Genomic DNA, 22,417 nt, shown 5'->3' with positions numbered 1-22,417 from the left:
GAATTCACCAGTCTTGATGAAATATGATATCCAAATGTAACATTTTGAAAATAAAAATAAAGACTTTCCAATAATTGAAACAATTATAATTGAATTTAATAATGGCAACTCCTGGTTAGAAAAACACAGTCAATAGCAAAAATACCTAAATAAGATAAAATGTTTCGTTCTAATTATTTTTAAGTGGATTTTCCAGAACATTGGTTTTTAGAGATGGTCTTAAAAGAAAAAGAAAAAAAAAAAATGGAGCATCACTACTCCTACTAAGAGGCCCTACTAATCTGTTTCTCTTGTTGAAAAGTCACCTTGATACTTGAAGGGTTTAAGAAATTCTGGGATGAAGAATCCTGTTCAATTTTGTTTCATCCCGTGTTTCCCAAAATATTTGACCAAAGAATCCATTTTTAGTTTTCACATGATATCTCCTTCTCTATTTTACAGCTTATAAATTTCATTTCTACTCAATTGTGCAAAAATGATACTCCCTATGGTGAACCAAGCAACACAAAATAACATAGTAATGATGAACATCATTTATTATGTAAGTAATTTTATAAAATTGGAATATGATACATTTATTTTTTATTATCACACATTTTAACAATTGCAGTGGTACATTGACAAAATTTGCTCCTGATAATTCACTGGGAAGACACAATTTTAGCAATATCAGGGAAAACTTGGGTGTAAAATTCAAAGTTAAACCTGAAAACCGCATCTTTAGAATGAGAAAGGAGAGAGAGAGGCAGAGAGGGAGGGGAAGAGAAAAGGGAGGGGATGAGAAAGAGAAATAAAAATCTCTGTTTAATAAAAGGTGAAATTGATGGAATCTAGGTATTGAAAGTGACCCCAAATTATTTCTTGTATCTCAAAGGGGAAGATATTTTTGGCTCATAGTTGGATAATTCTAAGATACTAAAAAAATGGGTATATATGTATACATCTGGGTAATAAATATTTACTAAATACTAGAATTTAGAATTATAAGAAGTATCTAACACATAAACTATCAGAGATGAGATGAAAGCAATAAAATCTAATCTGCATTGTCAATGACTATTACTAAGAATTACTAAGAATACAATGATACATCCTCAACCTGCTACTTAAAAATAAACTGAACTAATGAAAACATTCAAATAATTATCAGGAACAAGAATATATATTCTATCCAAATAATTACTTAATACTGGCCTAGAATTTCAGGCAGTAGAAAAGAATATGACATAGAAATAAAAGATATATTCATCAGAAAGGAGGCACAATTATAATTTTCAGATGATTACTATTGCGTCAGGTAATTTAGGGCTTGTTAAAATGCACCTGGAGGGCTCAGTCAGTAAGTCAGTAAAGCATGAAACTCTTGATCTTGGACTTGTGAGTTCAATCCTCACGTTGGGTGTAGAGCTTACATTAAAAAGAAAAGAGGTTATAAAATTGTTTAAAAACATTAGATTTAATATATGACCTTATATATGTATATTACATGAAATTCAAATAAAACTTTATCATATACAAAAATTTCTGAGAAGAAAATGTAATCATAAAACAATCTTATCACCCATAGCAAAAAAGCTGATAAACCTATATGCAATAACTTTTCTAAGTATTGTGGAAGCAGATATGAAAACAACTTTAAAAAGTAACTGAGAGAAACCAAACAGGAGAGAACACTATGTCCAGACTGTTCAATATTTCACAGTATGTGACTGATGGAATTCTTACAAATTGCAATTCCTACTATTCTCTTTCTTCTATCCTCCATGTGACTCAAAATTCCATAAAATACTCAGATTTGTGATCTTTTTTGCTTATTTTCAAGGAACCATCTACCTCACAGAACAATGTAATTCATAAGCAAAACTTTTCTTGATTTTCTGCCACCAGATCTGTTCTTTCTTCCTTCTGGTTTCAGTAGACAAGGTTATTTCCCCTCAGTCTAGCCAGTGACCTGGAATGTATTCCCAACTTCATCAGCCTTGTCAGGGACAGTTTTCTAAGGACACTCGTGTCCCCATTGTCTTTAGTGATTTCCGTGTCACTCAATCCAATGTACGTTTTTAAGGGCACATCTTATTCTATGACCATGACAGTTCTTGTGTTTTTTGCTAAAAATTTGTCTTTCAACATCATCTGCTTCCTGGAACATGGTCAGGATTGTCTGAGGGCTCTTTGTGGTCAGGTGGGATTTTGTGATTTGTGTGCTAAAGAGATTTTGTGTTTCTGGGTTAAACAGCTTCTCTTGTGCACAAACCTAAGAGCATTTGCATCTCTCTGGTATGGTGACAAGTTAACATTGAAGTGGTGATGTTTCACAGGCCTGTGTTACCAGCAAGTAAGTGTGTGGGATGGATGTATCTCCTTCGTTGTTTGTGCCACAAAGATTTGGATGCTCCTTGTTACCACAGCACAACCTGGCCTATCCTCACTGACAGAACTTGTCAGCAACTTCAACATTACAGACCAGTTCTTGTTAAGAAAAATTTGAATTTTGCATTGTTTCTGATATACATGCTATTTTTTTATCTTCTCATATATTTTTCTTTTAATCTATCTCATAAGTCTTGATGTTTCTTAAGGTTCTATGCCAAATCTTTCTCATATCATTCAACAGCTTCAATGATCATTTAAAAGCAAATGACTCTCCAGTGTCTGCCTCTAGTCTTAGAACAAACAACACAGGTATACATTTTCTCTCTCTCTCTCTTTCTCCCTATTCTGTCTCTTTCTATCTCAGACACACACACATCCAATTGCCTACTGAGAAAATTCTACTGTTTCACTTAGATATATGATTAGCATTCCTATCCTTTTTTTTTTTTTTTTTTTTTTTAAATTTTTTTTTTTTAATTTTTATTTATTTATGATAGTCACAGAGAGAGAGAGAGAGAGGCAGAGACACAGGCAGAGGGAGAAGCAGGCTCCATGCACCGGGAGCCTGACGTGGGATTCGATCCCGGGTCTCCAGGATCGCGCCCTGGGCCAAAGGCAGGCGCTAAACCACTGCGCCACCCAGGGATCCCAGCATTCCTATCCTAAACTAAATTAATAAACTTACCTCATCCACAAATGGTTTAGGCCACTCTCCCATGTGACTCGAATTTTAATAAATTAGATGATTTAACATTTATATTCCACATATTGTGCATGTGTGAGGCTTACATTCTATTGAGGACAAACTAATCACCTTAAGATAGATTTTCATGCTTTGACAGTCACACCCATGAAACCCTGAAAAATGAGCAGGTGAGGTCATTTCACATTTACAGATGAAACAGGTAAAGTTTATAGAGGCTAAGAAAATTATGCAAAGACATGGGGTAGCAAGTGTAGCATCCAAAGCAAAACAGAAATCAGTACTGGATGCCACAGTGCTGTTGTTGCTATTTCTTTTATGCCAAGGAGCAGTACAATTCCTGCAGAGGCATGCTTCCTAGCTTTGCAGGCTATATGTCTCAATCCGTGGATTCAGGGGCCCATGACAATCTGGAACAGATGTAGGAGACTCAAGTTTTGTGGTCCTGACATGCTTAAAACCCAAAAATATTACATTAAAAAGTGAAATGTTGATTTTTTTAATGGCCAGTGCAGGGACACATTTTTTTTTAAACTAATAACCTTTAAAAGAAAAAATAAAATTAATTATGACTGAAATTGAGTTTCTTGATATTCCTCAGAGCTAGGAAGTAATTACAGAGATTAACATGGAAAGATAACTGAGTTAAATAAGAGAATGCATTTATTTTACATGTCTACTTAATTATATACAGCATTCGTGTTAGATCCTTTACTTGCTTGAAGATCAAACCTATGTGAAATCATATAGACATAACAATATTAATATGGTGATTTGATCATTTTAACACTTGAAATATGTGTATATTTTGTCTTTTCTTTTTTTTTTTTTAATTTTTATTTATTTATGATAGTCACAGAGAGAGAGAGAGAGAGGCAGAGACATAGGCAGAGGGAGAAGCAGGCTCCATGCACCGGGAGCCCGACGTGGGATTCCATCCCGAGTCTCCAAGATCGCGCCCTGGGCCAAAGGCAGGCGCCAAACCGCTGCGCCACCCAGGGATCCCTATTTTGTCTTTTCAAAAGGATTTTAAGTTCCTTGTAGTTTAATACTTGTATGGATATGTGCACACGTGAGTGTGTATTGTAAATACTGCCCATTTGTACCTAATACAGCATTCAATCTGTAGCAGTTATATAAAGCATTTTTGTCTCATTAATTGAAAACACAAATTATAATTGATAACATAACAGACTGCCATGCCAAACCAAAATTTACTATATCACTCATAACTATTTCAGACAGTTTAATGTGGTTTGTTTGCTATATCTTAATTTGAATTAAGGGGGTTCATTTTATTTATTTTTATTCACAGACACAATCTATATCTTGAGATAATCATGCCTGTGTTAATAGAGCCCTGCGTCTTCAGTGGCTATCAGACAATCAAAGATTCAGGGTCAGTGATGGTACACAGGAACCACAGGTCAGATAAAAATATTTGTGTGTGTCATTCAATTGGTTAAAAAGCCAGTTACAACTGTGCTTTATGTGAATGGCAATATGCCATTCCACTTTCAAACTGGCCACATTCAAATATTTTTATTTAATTTTGTAAAAGGTATAATATTGACTTTATGAGATTTTTCATCAAAGAAAATAATGACTTTTTTCCCCTACTTAACTGGTATACATAAATTATCTGCTGAAAAGTAATGACTCTGTCACTGCTAAACCGTCAAATATTATATCTGCCTTTAACTATTCACATTGGTTAAACGGTGAAAATTAGCATTATGGTCATTTATCATTATCATACATAGTTTACTTAATTTTCTTTCTTATGAGTTTAGGCTTGTAGACCTCGAATCATTAGACCAGAGGGTAAGTTAAGCAAATTTCTATTTCCTTTTTCCCACATAACCTACAAAACAGTCTCAAATTTTCTACAACACAGGAGCATATGAAATATAATTGGAAGTGTTTTCTGACAACAACATCTGCTCTCCTTACCACACACACGCTTTTCTTTGCAGAATACTGTTTTAAGGGTACAGAACATTTAGCAGCCTTCAAGAAATGGGAGTATTTCTCCTGTGGCAGTTTCCTTTTCTATCTTGAGAATGTATTCAGGTGTAATATCAACTCTGACCTGATCAGCTAGTGTCAGAATGCACATTCAAATTCACTTCTCATAAGCTCTAGCTCTTTGTGCTAGTTAGTTTTCTTAATTTTCCCAGTCGTTTTTCATTTATTCAAAACATATCATAGTTGTATTGTTTCCATTTGGTCCAAAATGCTCCCAATGCTTCTACTAATGGCCTTAGGTGAGAAGCTAGTCCCTTAGTTCCTTACATGTAGGAATTGGCCCTCAAGTCAATCTGTCTAATGCAAAATGTAAGAAGTCAATAAAATATACTTGAAATGTTTCATGATATTTTAAAGCTTCTTGATGAAAAGAGATTCACAAATAAATGTAACATATGAGATGAGAACACCACTATAATTTGTTTTCATTACTCATAAGTTTACTTATTTCCCTCTGACACTCAGATCATTGAAGTTTTCTGGATAGCAAGTTTCTTTGAAGAAATCGAGGACATCATGCTGGTTATCTTAAAACTGTATTCTATTCCACTTCTATAATAACACCACCAACCAGAAAACCTAGCACTGTCTACAAACACTTCTCAGTGTTTATATTTGGATCTGTGAGCAGACACTGCTATCTTTACTCTGCACAGATGTGGAAAAAAAGGCACACCACAGTGTGACAAATAGTGCCAGGAGGGGCAGGGACAGGAGCAAAGGAGGTGGGTCTCCAGGTCATTTACTCAGTGTTGCCATGCTAAACTTAATGTTAATTTTATTAAGTAACCATAATAAAGAAGGATATTGTGGTTAACTTTAAACCAGCACTCTGAGGGCATTGTATATGGATGCTTCCCCTCCTGAACTGTGGAATGAAAGACAAAGAGGGAAAGGTTGATGAATATGTAAACTGATAGAGTAGAGCATAATAATCAGCAGCACTTTGAATCTAGAGTTGTGCTTCCTATAATGGCTAACATATCGAAATAAGGTAAGAAAAAAAAAAAAAAAACAAAGAGGGTGTCTATTGCAAAATTGGTTATTGCCAACAGTGTACAATAAACATTTTCTTCAAGTTTTGGTAATTTTTAAGATATGAATGTTTTTTTAAGTTAAATTATTTTTTTGTATTTCAATTGTGATGTTTACATGAGAAATTGTATATATTTTATTATTCATCACAAACTTTCTTAATGGTTGGTCAAATATTACAGTATGTCATTTACCAAAAGGACAAATATTACATAGGTGAGTTTATAAAGGGGTATTTTTACTAGTCTCTGCTTCACAGAATATACAGTATTGTTATGGATAATTTGTGAAGAGATAATTATTGGTGAGTTCAAAAAAATAAAAGGTTTAGTTCTTGAATAAAAACAGAGCTATGTTGGAAAGGAATCTCACTGGAAGCAGTGGCTATGGCCTGACCATTGTTACCTCTTCATTCATGGCTAAGGGAGCTAAGCTGTATTCATAAGAGTTAGGACCAAGATTTGAATAACAAGTACCTCAAACAGGGCAAAACATCCCACTCACAGCAACTAAGTTGCCTTTGAAAGAGCCAAAGCTTGAGTTAGAGACAGTTTTCAGAGATAAGGTGGAGAAACTTGGTGTGGTAGGTAATCAGAAGGGAGAATCAAGACTAAAAAGAGATAAATAAAAGACCCAAATGGAACATGAACAAAGGAGGAGGTTGTTGGAAGTGACTGTTGCTATTGATACATATATGTCTACAGCTCACCTGTGTAGATGGGATGGACTGTTGTGGCACAGTTTATTTTCTGGATCAACTTAGAAAGTTCTTCTGGTTAAGTCAAGATTCTTGGCTAGGTCCTAAGGCTTTTTAGTTGTCTAGGACACCCTATTCTTAGAGCTCTGTGGTGACATAGCCAGCAATATTGCTCAATTTACTCATGCATGCAACTAACAGTGGAAAACCCAGTGACCAAAAGGAATTCACCAGCATCTATTATATAATGATGACTGTATTTTTTATTAGAATAATAAAATAAAATAACAGTAACAGCTAACATTTATGAAATGGTAATTTGTTGCAGACACTGCTAAGAATACATTATACATTATATCCTTTACTTTTCCTAACACTCTTACAAGATTGCTTTTACTGGTATCACTAACCAATACAGGAAATATTATTTAGGTTTGGGAATTTTAAATAAGCTACTCAAGGTCAAAGCGCTGACAGTGGGAGACCCAACTTTTGACACAAGTCTTACAACTCTAACACCTAACACTGTAAGTGGTACTAACAATTTCTTCCTTATAGATGTTGATAATGATCATCATTAGGCAGATTATTGCCACAGTGTTGACCCATAGGAGGCAGAATGAATAGAATGAATTGAATGAATGAAGAACCATTAAATTTGTTTTCCCTTTTCTGGATAGATAATTTCTGTTATCTCTGCTTCTTCCTTACCCTAGTACTTAGAAAAAGCCTTAAAAATACTTCTTTGTTGTCAGACATGTGTTAATTGTGACATGAGGGGAGTATGCATAGACAGTTGAGGGCTCAGGATAAATTCTCAGCAGTGTGAAATGGAGAGCAAGTATGGAGAGAAAGACTTGATCAAAGAGAAGCCCAAGACCACCATGAAAATAGAGCAGCCTCTGTGGCAGGTCACATCTGACAGGAGAATACCCTTCCCTGGTCTGCTCTAGAGGAAAACTCAAAATTATTTCAGAATAAACTGACCTTGAGTTTGCTGACGTTGGATGCAGATAGGAAACGTGGGTCATCACATTTATAATGAAGGAAGACACTACCAATGACTGAGACATGTGGGGACATCTGTGGACAAAAATATTTACTACTTATCCAGTCTCTTCTCTCAAGGTACAGTGTGTTAAAGTTTTCACAGACTAAAACAAGTAAATCAGATCTTTTCTTGTGTGTAGTTTTAAAAATGTATTGTGTGGGCAGATATTAAATTTTGCAGAATTGCATTGATGAGATAATGCTTGAATTTCCATTTATCATCTAAATCCAACTATTTAATTAGGCTTTGATAAATTTTAATTAAATGTTTAACACCAAGGAAAGCTTACAAAATGGCCCAGAATGCTTATTTCTAGTACACAGTGTATGCAATAGATCTGCATATAAACATCTATATAGCTTATTAATATTTAAGGCTACCGTTCTAGCTTCTAGCTACCTTTTAATCAAATGTGGTGTTTCAAATATATCAAATAAAATTAGAACTTTATTAAATGATACTGATATTTGTGTAAGCTATAAAACTCCCCCATTGGAACATAGCAATTTATTCTTAGACTTTTTAAATTGAAGAAACAACATTTCTTGTTTTCTTAGAACTATATTAATAAACTATAAGGCACACCTCTGAAAAATTGTGGACTCAGTTCCAAACCACCACAAGAAAGCAAATATCACAACAAAGTCAATGAATTTTTTACTTTACCTGTGTATATAAAAGTTATGTTTATACTATACCGCAGTCTGGTGTGTGTGCAATACTATTATGTCTAAAAAACAATATATATTCCTTAATTTAAAAATACTTTATTGCTAAAAAATCCTAACTGTCTTCTGAGCTCAAGGAATTGTGACCTTTCCTCTGGTGGAGGGACTTGCCTCGATATCTAGGGCTGCTGACTGATCAGGATGGTAGTGGCTAAAGATTGAGGAGGCTATGATGATTTCTTTTTTTCACTTTTATTATTTATTTATTTGTTTGTTTATTTATTTTCTTTCATTAAGAGATAAGTGTTTTCTGGGGGAAGAGAGGACAACTGAGTTATGCAGTTGGTTAAGCACCTGACTCTTGGTTTTGGCTCAGGTTGTGATCCCACCATCATGAGATCAGGCCCTGCATAGGGCTCTGCACTCAGCACTGAGTCTGCTTTAGATTCTGTCTCTCCATCTCCCTCTACCCCTCCTACTCATGCTCTGTCTCTCTCTCTCTCTCTAAAATAAATTTTAAAAAAGAGAGAAAAACTCTTTTTGAAGTTTTAATTTTAATTCTAATTAGCTAACATACAGTGTTATATTAGTGCAGGTATACAATATAGTGATTCAGTACTTCTATATGTCAATGCTCAACCCAACCTTAGTCCCCAACACCTATTTTACCCATCCCCCTACCTCCTCTCCATTAGTAACCATTAGTTTGTTTTGTATAATTTAGAATCTGTTTCTTGGTTTCTCTCACACTTTTCCTTTTGCTCATTTGTTTAGTTTCTTAAATTGCACATATAAGTGAAATCATATGGCATTTGTTTATGACTAACTTATTTCACTTAGTAGTATAATCTTTACCTCCATCCATGTCAACACAAATGGAAAGATTTCATTCTTTTTACATATGTGTGTGTGTGTGTGTGTCTATACACACACATATATATATATGTGTGTATGTATATATACTTCTTCTTTATTCATTTATCAATCAATTGCCATGGGCTGCTTCTCTGTCTTAGCTATTTTAAATAATGCTGTCATAAACATAGGGGTGCATGTATCTCTTTGAATTAATATTTTTGTATTCTTTGGGAAAATATGCAGTAGTATGATTAATAGATCTGCAGGGTAGTTCTATTTTTAACTTTTTGAGGAATCACCTGTTTTCCATAGTGGTTGCACCACTTTGCATTGCCACCAATGGCATGAGTGTTCCTTTTTCTCCATATCTTGCAAGACTTGTTGGTTTTTGTGCTGTTGGTTTTAGACATTCTGACAGGTGTACTTTTGATCTGTACTTCCCTTGTTGGTAAGTGTTGAATATTTTTTCATGTGTCTGTTGGCCATCTGAATATCTTTGGAGAAATGTCTGTGCATGTCTTCTGCCTACTTTTCATTCTTATTTTTTATTTTTATTTTTGTTTCAAGTTTTTTTAAAGATTTTATTTATTTATTCATGAGAGACAGAAAGAGGCAGAGACACAGGCAGAGGGAGAAGCAGGCTTCCTGTAGTAACCTTATGTGGGACTTGATCTCAGGACTCAGGGATCATGACCTGAGCCAAAGGCAGACACTCAACCACTGAACCACCCATGTCTCATTGTTTCAAATTTTTATTTAAATTCTAGTTAGGTAACATACAGTGTAATATTGGTTTCAGGAGTAGAATTTAGTGATTCATCACTTACATATAGAACCCAGTACTCCTCACAAATGCTCTTGTTGATACCATCACTCATTTAGCCCATCATACACTCCTCCCCTCCAGTAAACCCTCAGTTTGTTCTCTATAGTTAATAGTCTCTTATAGTTAGCCTCCATCTCTCTCTCTTTTTCTTCCTTTCCCTATTCATCTGGTTTTAAATTCCACATATGAGTGAAATCATAAGGTATTTGTCCTTCTCTGACTAACTAATTTCCCTTAGCATAATACACTCTAACTCCATCCATGTCATTGCAAATGGCAAGATATTCTTTTTGATGGCTGTTTCATATTCCATTATATATGTGTGTGTGTGTGTGTGTGTGTGTGTGTGTGTGTATACATCACTTATTCTTTATCCATTCATCATTCAATTGACATTTGGACTCTTCCCATAATTTGACTATTGCTGAGAATGCTGCTACAAACATTGGGGTGCATGTGTCCTTTTGAATCAGCATATTTGTTTCCTTTGGATAAATTCCTAGTAGTGCACTTGTTGGATCATAGAATAGTTCTATTTTTAACTTTTTGAGGAACCTCCATTCTGTTCTCCAGGGTGGCTGCACCAGTTTGCATTCCCACCAACTGTGTAAGAAGATTCCCCTTCCTCTGCATCCTCATGAACAGCTGTTGCTTCCTGTGTTGATTTTAGCCATCCTGACTGAGGTGGTATCTCATCGTAGTTTTGATTTGAAAAACATTTCTTTAAAGATTTCATTTATTTAGTCATGACAGACACAGAAAGATAAAAGCAGAGACATAGGCAGAGGGAGAAGCAGGCTCCATGCAGGGAGCCTGATGTGGCACTCAATCCCAGGACCCTGGGATCACACCCTGAGCGAAAGGCAGACGCCCAACAGCCTAGCCACTTAGGCATCCTTTGATTTGTATTTTGCTGGTCATGAGTGATGTTGAGCATCTATTCATATGTCTGTAGCCTTTTGTACATCTTCCTTGGAAAAAAAGTCAGTTTTTGTCTTCTGCCCACATCTTAACTGTATTTTTTGTTTAGCGGGTGTTGTATTTGATAAGTTATTTACAGATTTTGGATACCAACCCTTTTTTCTGTAAAATATTTTATTTATTTATTCATGAGAGACACACACACACAGAGAGGTAGATACACAGGCAGAGGGAGAAGCAGGCTTCATGCAGGGAGCCTGATGCAGCACTTATCCCAGGACTCTGGGATCATGCCCTCAGCCAAAGGCAGAAGTTCAACCACTGAGCCACTCAGGCATATCAGAATACCAACCCTTTATCAGATATGTCATTTGCAAATATCTTCTCCCATTCCATAGGTTACCATTTAGGTTTGTTGATTATTTTCTTTGCTGTGCAGAAATTTTTAATATTGATTAAGTCCTAATAGTTCATTTTTGGTTTTATTTTTCTTGCCTCTGGTGACGTGTCTAGTAAAAAGTTACTATGGCCAATGTCAAAGAGGTTTCTGTCTGTGTTCTCCTCTAGGATTTCAATAGTTTCCTATTTCATATTTAGGTGTTGAAACACCCAAAATGGATGAATCCATTTTTAATTTATCTTACTTTTTTAAAGATTTTATTTATTGATTCATAAGAGATTCACACATAGGGAAGCAGAGATATAAGCAGAGGGAGAAGCAGTTTCCCTGCAGAGAGGCCAATGTGGGACTGGATCCAGGACCGTGGGGGTCATGCCCTGAGCCGAAGGCAGATGCTCAACCATTTAGCCACACAGGGTCCCCATTTTGAATTTATTTTAGTGTATGGTGTAAGAAAGTGGGCTAGTCTCATTCTTCTGCATGTGGCTGTCCAGTTTACCCAACAACATTTGTTGAAGAGACTTTTTTTTCCCCATCAGATATTCTTCCCTGCTTTGTCAAGGACCATATAGTTGTGGGGCCATTTCTGTGTTTTCTATTCTGTTTCATTGATTCATGTGTCTGTTTTCGTGCCAGTACCATACTGTGTCCTGATGACTACAGCTTTGTAATATAGCTTGAAGTCTGGAATTGTGATGTTGCCAGGTTTGCTTTTCTTTTTCAATATTACTTTGGCTATTCATCAGAATAAAGGTTGAGTAGTAATTCTTATATCAGACAAAACATATTTTAAACCAAACCATAACAAGAGATGATGAAGGGAACTATATCATAATGAAGGGGTTGGATAACGAAGTCTAACAATTGTAAATATTTATGTTCCCAACTCGGGAGCCCCCAGATATACAAATCAATTAAAAACAAACATAAAGGAACACACTGATAATAATACAATAACAGTAGGGGACTTTAACATCCCACCCACAGCAATGGACAGAATATCTAAGCAGAAAATCAACAAAGAAATAATGGCTTTGAATGACACACTAGACCAGATGAACTTCACAGATATATTCAGAACATTCCATCCTAAGGCAGAGAATACACATTCTTTTCAAGAGCACACAGGACATTCTCCAAAATATATCATAAGCTGGGTAACAAATACTCAAAAGTACAAAAATTTTGAAAATACACCATGCATATTTTCAGCCCACAACACTATGTAACTTGAAGTCATCTACAAGAAAAAATTTGGACAGACCACAAATACATGAGGGTTAAAGAATATCTTACTAAAGAATGAATGGATTAACTAGTAAATTAAAGAAGAAATAAAGAAATACATGGAAACAAATGGAAATGAAACCATGATGGCCCAAAATTTTGGGGAGGCAGCAAATTTTTGGGATTAAACAAAAGTGATCACCTCAAAAAGCAAGAGAAGTCTCAAATTTATACAACCTAACCTTACACCTAAAGGAGCTAGAAACGGAACAGCAAATAAAGCCTAAAGCCTGAAGCCTAAAGCCAGCAGAAGGGAAATTATAAAGATCAGAGCAGAAATAAATGATATAGAAGCAAGCAAAACAACAATAGAACAGATTCAGTGGAACTAGGAGCTGGTTCTTTGAAAGAAGAACATTGATAACCCGCCTTGCCAGACTCCCCAGAATGAAAAGAGAAAAGACTGTTGATGTCAGAGAAATTACTACCAGAGCTCTTTTCTAGGATTTTTATGGTTTCGGGTTTCATATTTAGGTCTTTCATCCATTTTGAATTTATTTTTGGGTATGGTATAAGAAAGTGGTTGAGTTTTCCTCTTTTGCATGTAGGTGTCTAGTTTTCCCAACACCATTTGTAGAAGAGACTGTCCTGTTTTTCCAATGGATATTCTTTCCTGCTTTGTTGAAGATTAGTTGACCATAGAGTTGTGGGTCCATTTTTGGGTTTTCTATTCTGTTTCACTGATCCATGTGTCTATTTTTGTTCCAGTACTATACTGTTTCGATGACTACAGCATTGTAATATACCCTCAAGTTTGGAATTGTGATGTTTCCATCTTTGATTTTCTTTTTCAAGATTGCTTTGGCTAGTGGTCTTTTGTGGTTCTATACTAATTTTAGGATTGTGTCCTCCAGGTCTGTAAAAAATGCTGCTGACATTTTGATAATGTAATATACATTAACTATGTATATTGCTTTAAATACTCTATCAAGCATGACTTATATCTGTTTTGCTTAGATATTGACTATATCCTAATCTTTCATCTGAGATAATTTTTTCTGTCTCTTCATTTTGTCTGCTTCTCTGTGTCTGTTTATCTCTGGTAAGAAAGTCAGCTTATCTTTTGCTCTTGAAAGTGGTGTCTTGATGAAGAAGAGATCCTAGGCCCTGCAATGCAGTATAACCCTGTTCTTCAGACCCTGACACTTCAGGAGAATATCCTACATTTGTTGCTTATTCCCTGCTATTGTGTCTGAGTCACTTTTCCTTTCAGTGCAGTTGTCTGCAGTGACTCTTTGCCTGTTATGGACTGTGCTGTGGTGTTAGTGGGATCCAGACAGGCTAGCTCTAAGGGAACATGCCCACCAGGGAACTTGGGAGCAGACTGGTGGTATTAGCAAAATTTGCATTGGGCCACTAGTCCTATGCCAGATTTCCTGAAATTGTGCAGCTCCTGGGGCTATGCACTGGAGTAACTAGGGGTGCAAGGCTGGGTGTGATGCAGCGGCAGGGTGCTTGCTGATTGGCAACTGCATAGGTTGCATGGAGGCAGCTGTAGACTGAGAGGGAGAGCATGCTGCAAGCACTAACAGATTTGCTATAGTTCAGGGCCAGTCTAACAGCAATTTTCGGAGTGGGTGAGTCCTCGGGAGAATCTGTAGGCTTTACTCATTGCTGGCATGTTAGGTAGCAAGTGTCTGCACAGCACTACTTCCTGCAGGTGGTTCTGTGTTTATGCTGGGAGCAAGGGAGGAAAGTCTCTCCTGCCCAAGATGCTGTGATGCTGTGAAATCTGTATGAAGAGATTTGTCTTCCATTTGTTCCTGGTGTGTAAATTACAGTCTTTATGTTGCCTCCCAGCACAGGCTTCTGTCTCTTTAATGGTAGATACCCAGCTACCACTCACCGTCTGGGCTCACCCAGTGCTGAGTCAACTGACTTTTAAAGTTCCAGGCTCCAAGTCTCACTGCTTTTACAAACTCACAGAATTCAGCCCCTCTGGTTTTTAAAGCTGAATATTAGGGGTATTAGGCTTCCCTGTGAGCATCCTGATGTGAGGGCCCATTTTTCTGCCACTATGTGCATGCAAGTCCCTCCCTTTTATGGGAAGCCTCCTTATGCCTTTCTGACCTTCCCTTTTAATAATTCAGATGAAATTTCTTCTCTGTATTTAGATGTGGAGATTGTTCTTCCAGTCTTTGGATTGCTCTTCAGTGTATTGACTTTGATATAGGTGATATCTAGTTGTAAACATGAGTCCAGGTAAGTTAGGGTACTCCTCCTCCACATTTTCCCAAGGTCCCATGAGATAAGCTGCAATTTATTTTAAGAAGAAGATAAAGAAGTTTGCCACACTAATTGACTCTTCCTTTCACAAATGATTTCTCTGTAGCATGTGATGCTGTTTGATAGCATTTTATCCACAGTAGAACTTCTTTCAAATTGGACTCAATCCTCTCAAACTCTGATGCTACTTCATCAATTAAGTTTATTACAAATTCTTTCTTGTCAATTAAACAATATTCACAGCATGTTCACCAGGAGTAGATTCCACCTCAAGAAACTTTGTTTGATCATCCATAAGAAGTAACTCCTCATCCATTAAAGTTTTATCATGAGATTGCATCAATTCAGTCACACCTTCAGATTCACTTCTAATGCTAGTTCTCTTGCTCTTTCCATCACATCTGCAATTACTGAAGTCTTGAAACTTAAGTCTGTAATAAAAAAAATCAGTATCAAAAAAAAAACTAGTATCTGCAAAATACAATAAGGTGAAGCACAATAAAATGAGGTATGCTTATACTTCACCAGTGTGCATCCATTTCAACACTTCTATTTAATTCTAGTAATATTTGTTGTTTTTCTATTATTCTTCCAGGGTCATAGTATTGTGGTCATCATAAGTGCTCAGGGAATCACAGAATCAAAGACTTTAATAATGACACGAAGTGTTACCTAGATCAATGTTTGAAGCCCAGTTAATTTTGACCTAAATTGAACACTTAATAATGTGCCTCCTAACAAAGTAATATCTTATGAATTTATCCAACTTATCTTTACTAGGCACATTAAACTGTCAAACTACTTATTTTCTTTCTTGCTTTACAAGCGTAGAAGGATTAAAGAAAATTTAGTCTATTGTTGATAATAGCTGAAACAACAGCTTGAATTAACTGACAGTTATTTAAAATCTAGAAAATTCAGAAGGATAGGTCAAATTACTGAGAAAGTGTGCTAGTTTCTGAATGTTTGTGACTTGCCCCACCTCTCTTCATATCTTGAAGCTCTAATCCCCAATATGATAATGATATGGGAGAGCTTGGCTTTTATCTTATGGAGTTGAAGAATGAATCTTGCAGACAACAGAGAGTGAGCAAAGCAACAGAAGTTTATTAAACAAAGATACAGAGAAAGCTCTCAAAAGTGAGAGGGGTCCTGACAGAGTTGCCACTGAAGGCTTTTATGGTCTCTTTTATAGGAACCTGACCAGAGCACTTGGTAAATTTCTTGTCAATATCAGGGTGGATGTTTAGAACAAACATTGTGGACTTGTAACTATCATAATAACAAACAAGGTGTTTTTGTAAATATAATGGCCCATACAAGGTATTCCCTTCTCTCTGGTTAGTATCTCCTCCAGGGATCCCTGCGTGGCACAGCGGTTTAGCGCCTGCCTTCTGCCCAGGGTGTGATCCTGGAGTCTGGGAATCAAGTCCCACATCGGGCTCCCTGTGAAGAGCCTGCTTCTCCCTCTGCCTGTGTCTCTGCCTCTCTCTCTCTCTCTCTCTCTCTCTTTATCTCTCATGAATAAATAAATAAAATCTTTAAAAAAAAAATTTCCCCCATAACATTTTACTGTATCTGGGATTTCTGTGAGACTAGTCAGGTAGGCCTTGAGATTCTTGTGCCATCTTGGTTTGAGTAGGGACTATTCATAATACCTTAATGACATATTTCTATGATCTCTTAGTAGCCATTAAAAGGGGGGATGATGCTACTTAATATTTTGGAGCTAGGGAGACCGGTTTATTCTGTTTGTTTTTACTTTCTGATCTGTGTTTTCTTGAGATGGGCAGAAACCTAACTCTGGGGCCTTTACTCTATCTTTCCCTGTCTAGCCCCATCTGCCCCTAACTCGGTCCTACATCAATAGTAGTTGGAAATTGAGCCATTGGGAAGTCATGAGATTGTAAGGTCCTGAAGGTAGAACTTCTTTGATGATGCTAGTATTCTTATAAGAAGACAAGAGTCAGAATTCACTCTCTCTCTCTCCCTAAACAAGCAGAAAAAAAAGAGGTCATATGAGCCCTCAGAGAGATGGTGGCCACTTACATTCCAGATAAAGAGGCATCTGAGTAAACTCTACCTTGTCGTCACCTTGATGTTGGTCTTCCCGCCTCCAGAACTATGAGAAATAAATGTTTGTTGTTTAAGCCACCCAGTCTATGGTACTCTGTTGTAGCAGGCCAAACTGACAAAGACACAACCTGAACTCAGACACAAAGATAAAAGTGAAAGCTCAGAGTGCTAACTTTGATTTAAAATAGAGAAACACTTGGATCATAAGTTGAACAGAAACTGAAAGTAAATGGAAATAAGATACAAAAAGAACAAGTATAATTCTGAGAAATAAATGAAACAACTTATTCAAATAGACCTTGAAGTGGCTGAGTAGTTAAAGTTAAGATAAAGTAAATAATTTGACTGGATTCAAAGATGTCTCAAGGGGCACCTGGGTGGCTCAGCAGTTGAACGCTGCCTTTGGCTCAGGGCATGATCTCGGGGTCCTGGGAAGGAGTCCCGCATTGGGCTCCCCATAGGGAACCTGCTTCTCCCTCTGCCTATGTCTCTGCCTCTCTCTCTCTCTGTGTCTTTCATGAATAAATAAATAAATTCTTAAAAAAAAAGATGTCTCAAAAAACAACAAACAAACAACAACAAGCCAGAAAAATCATGTACTAAATCACTAAATGGAGTGGCCAAGTGAAAAATTTGACTTTTTTATATGGACCTGTAGTCAAATTTGAATTTGTTTTATTAAGTAGAAGATATGGTCATACATATTTTATGATATTTTGGTATTAAATTATTATTTAAAATAGTAAAGATGTATACTGTATATAGATATACATCCAAATGATTATTTTTAGGATTATGTATGGCTTTTACTTTCTGAAAAAATCCGGGGTGATTTAGTACAATAGAAGGATAAATATGAATCCTTTAGAAACAAGTAAAATATACAAATGCACAATCTCAGTTAATTTTTCTTAAATTACATTCACTGTGTTGGTAATAGCTAAAGAAATTTAATAGATTTTATTGGAAACATGTTCAGTACCTATCTTCCAATTCATTAATTTTCTCCCCTGCTGTATTCATTCTGCTATGAAATCCATCCTTTGAGTCCCTTATTATTACATTCTTCATGTTGTAATCTGTGTTTTATAACATGTTAATCACATCTCTTTATAAGTTTGTTCTCAATATCTTTGATAGCTAGGACATTTTTATTATTTACTTTGCATTTTATCTCATTTTTCTTATTCTTTTTTAGTGGGAGCATTTTGCATCAAGCTATTCCAACAGAGCAAGAGACACATGGCCTTCACTGACACTCTCCAGAACACATCCTGGTTTGGTGCTGGCTACTATGCAGGTATTAGTTGAAATTTTAATATTCTTTCAGCTTTAAAATTCAGAGTTTTAGATGAACAGCTATCTTTAGTTCCTTAAAACATTTTAATTCCTTTAAAATACTTCCAATACCAGAATAATTCCAGATCAACACACAGCTTATATATAACATTTTCATGTGATAAAGTCCAATATGAACTGTATGAAAGGTAATCTATGGCTCCACCTTCATGAATGGAATTAGTGCCTTATAAGAGACTCCAGAGAGCTCCCTTGTTTCTTCTGCCTTGTAAGGACACAGCCAAACTATAAATCAGGAAGTAAATTCTCACCAGACACCCAATCTGTGAGGTGGTTCATGCCTTGCTCTTCAACTTCCCAGACTCCAGAAACTGTGAGAAATAAATTTCTATTTTTTATTAGCTACTCAGTGTATAGTATTCTATTATAGCAGTCCAAGATGACAAAGACAGATGCTAACATTTTTTTTTATTTATTCATGAGATACAGGGAGAGAGAGAGAGAGAGAGAGAGAGAGAAGAGGCAGAGACACAGGCAGAGGGAGAAGCAGGATCCATGAAGGGAGCCTGATGTGGGACTAGATCCCGGGTCTCCAGGATCAGGCCGGGCTGAAGGTGGTGCTAAAGCGCTGAGCCACGTGGGCAGCCCAGATGCTAACATTTTTAACAACAATGGAAAACCATGCTTTCTCCCTGAATAGGGCTGGCCCTCCACTGCTTAGTGTTTCTGGTTTCTAGGATCACAAGACCCAAACTTTAGAGTCTGTGCTCAGACTAGACTGGTGAACCACTAGACGCAAGAGTGTTTCTGAGAGAGGAAACCCTCTTCTATGGAAGAAATGTCAGAACAGACTTTGGATTACTCTGTTCATGGCTTATAACAAGACTGAGAAATGGTAAAACTCTGTGGAAAACTTCAGTTGTTCTGTCATTAATTTGGCTAGGATACTGGCCCAATGACTGAATACTTTAAAATAGGCCTTGGGGACAATGAAAGCCCAAGTAACTGTGAGACAAGTTCCTAAGGCATCCACATCATGGAAACATTGCCTGATTCATACTGCACTGGCCCCATGACTAGGAATCAAAAGTGTGCGTCTGGTTGAAGACCATGATTGGTAGGCACATAATTCTCCATTCTAGGTCCAGTCAACTTAGTCTTAGAAATGTTTTCATGACTTAGCTAATTTCAGTCTAGGCTGATTTACTCCTCCTGCCACTCACATCAGCCCCTTCCCTTGGAAGCCTTGAACCCTAACCCAAACCCACAAAGCTTTGACCTCTTTTCTTTTCTTTTTTTTTTTTTTAAGATTTTATTTATTTATTCATGAGGGACACACAGAGATAGAGGCAGAGACACAGGCAGAGGGAGCAGCAGGCTCCATGCAGGGAGCCCGATGTGGGACTTGATCCTGGGTCTCCAGGATCACACCCTGGGCTGAAGGCTGCGCTAAACCACTGAGCCACCAGGGCTGCCCTGACCTTTTTTCTAGAGAATAAAGAATTTGGCAAATGTCTCATAGGAAATGTCCAGGTCTTCATCTTTGTCTTTCTTCTTTGAGAGATGGTCAAAATCTTTTTTGATTTCTTGTTTCCAGCAGTGACTGTTCCTGGACAAATTAGTGAAAATCTGGATGCTCAACTGCTTAGTTGTGATCAATGTCAGCAAATGTCCTCAGGGAAAAGCAGGGAAGACTGTGATCTCACCTTTCCAGCTTGGTCTCCCTGTAGATTCTTGGCCCTTTAGCATTTATTGATTCAGCAAATCTTGTACATTTGCAAACATGTTTGTGTTTTATTCTACTTTTTGAGTTATCCTTGTTATAATGGTTGGTTTGCCAAAGACTTCTCCCTCCTATCAGTGAAAGTCTTCTGTGTATGTATATTTGTGATATTCTACATCATGAGTTCATAATGACACTTGTAGGTCAAATTTAGGACTAGAGTATTTTCACATAATCTCACTCACCTTCAGTTGACACCTTTCTCATCTCCTCTGCAGAAAATTATCATTCTCAATGATGATAGGATAATTACTAAATTTGCTTTATCCCAAAAAATCATAAATCAAAGAATGAAAACAAACATACCAATGCTACCACTAACAATATGATTACTGTAAATATTTATTATTATTATTATTATTATTATTATTATTATTATTATTTTGCAGTTCTATTTGTTCTTAGCATTGATTCCACAAGGATTATGCAGTCAAATACTTCGTCTCATTTTTGGATAAGCTGAATTCAAAGTTAAATAAAGACAGATAGGGTGAGTGATTTAATAATCCTATCTATTGCAGCAGGAATTTGAATCTATTTAAAGAAATAGAATGATATCCCCCAATAAATCATTTTGAAATAATTGAATGCCTTATTCATAAAACTATGTTGAAAAAGGTTAAATAGACTACACATACACACACTAAATATACTGAGTAAACTACACACACGAATACAGAAGACACACAGACTTATGCATTAGAGACAAATTAATAAAGCAAAACAAGAGCATAAATACTTCAAAATACTCATAAACTTGTCTTATAGCATTTCAAGTTAATTAGAAGCAATCAAATTAAAATAAGTTGAAAAGTGGGCAAATGTTATGATGAAGCAAGTCAGAACAAAATGGCTCTTAAATAGCTGATGCTATAATTAAAAGTTGCTTGATTTCATTTTTTTATTTTTTATTTTTATTTTTTGCTTGATTTCATTATACACAAGAATATTAGGCATTAAAATTGTAGGGATGCCTGGGTGGCTCAGCAGTTGAGTGTCTGCCTTTGGCTCAGGGCGTGATTCCAGTCTCGGGATCGAGTCCCACATCGTGCTCCTTGTGGGGAGCCTGCTTCTCCTTCTGCCTACGTCTCTTCCTCTCTCTCTGTGTCTCTCATGAATGAATAAATTTTTTAAAAGTCTTTAAAAATAAAATTGTAATGAGCTAACTTTTTCCTTCTATTGTCAACATAAATGAATGCTTTAACAATATTAAGTGCTGGTGATGAGAAAATGGGTACTTTTGCCTTTGATATAAATTGGTATATCACTTTGAAGGATAATTTAGATGAATGTAGTAACACTGAAACTGGGCATACCCTGTATCTACATATTTATAATTCTTGTGTCTACCCTAGAGAAGCACTAAGGGCACATGAGATAAGGAGCATATATAGTAAAAAATTAGCGGGGATCCCTGGGTGGCGCAGCGGTTTGGCGCCTGCCTTTGGCCCAGGGCGCGATCCTGGAGACCCGGAATCGAATCCCACGTCGGGCTCCCGGTGCATGGAGCCTGCTTCTCCCTCTGCCTCTCTCTCTCTGTGTGTGACTATCATAAGTAAATAAAAAAAAATAAAAAAAAAAATTAGCTAGTAGGCAAAGAATAAATAAAATGTGGTATGTTGATATGGTAGGACATTAAATGTACAGAAAAAAAGAAAAAATATGTGTATATTGTTTTCTAAGGTTTTTAAATAGGCAAAAATATAGAATAAAAATACCTAAGTTAATATAGGTACAATTGATTGGTTGATTATTATTGACTTATTTGGTTTGTTAGAGTCCATTTTTGCATCTTTCAATTAAACAGAAAGGTATTTGGCTGTATATACTTAGAAATACAATGCTACTTAAATATGTGATTTGGGTATTAAAAATATAAATAAAAATATTGTCCTTTCATTAATTTCATCATCTATGCTCAATTTAAAGGAACATTTATATAAGATAACAATAATTCCCTAAAGAATAAAAATTTCTTGTTTGGATTTGTCTTTAAACTCATCCCCTTTTAATGATGAGACTATATCATATGTGAAGGTAACATATATTCTTTTATATGGTCAAACTTCTCCTCCTATGCCTAATGCCTAGAAGCTTTGTTTAAAAAGGAGGAGGTGAAGGGGCACTTGATTGACCCAGGCAGTTGAGTGTCCAGCTTTTGGTTTTAGCTAGGTTGTAATTTCAGG

The 22,417-nt window shown here is 36.2% G+C and overlaps 1 long non-coding RNA gene across 1 annotated transcript in view; it reads right to left on the bottom strand.

Annotated features, from left to right (window-relative positions):
- Positions 1-3,741: 3,741 nt before the first annotated feature.
- LOC111093231 overlaps positions 3,742-22,417 on the bottom strand; it is a 61,856-nt gene continuing 43,180 nt past the window's right edge. Inside the window, exons 3-5 of the long non-coding RNA XR_005380837.1 lie at positions 15,428-15,504; positions 7,824-7,919; positions 3,742-3,808 (exon numbers count right to left, since the gene is read on the bottom strand). This is a non-coding gene — a long non-coding RNA (uncharacterized LOC111093231). The remainder of the gene's footprint in view (positions 3,809-7,823; positions 7,920-15,427; positions 15,505-22,417) is intronic.

This window comes from Canis lupus, chromosome 29, assembly GCF_011100685.1.
Source record: "Canis lupus familiaris isolate Mischka breed German Shepherd chromosome 29, alternate assembly UU_Cfam_GSD_1.0, whole genome shotgun sequence".
In the NCBI taxonomy this organism is placed as follows: Eukaryota; Metazoa; Chordata; class Mammalia; order Carnivora; family Canidae; genus Canis; species Canis lupus.
The sequence above is the reverse complement of the archived record's forward strand: the minus strand, read 5'-3'. Positions and strand labels throughout refer to the sequence as shown.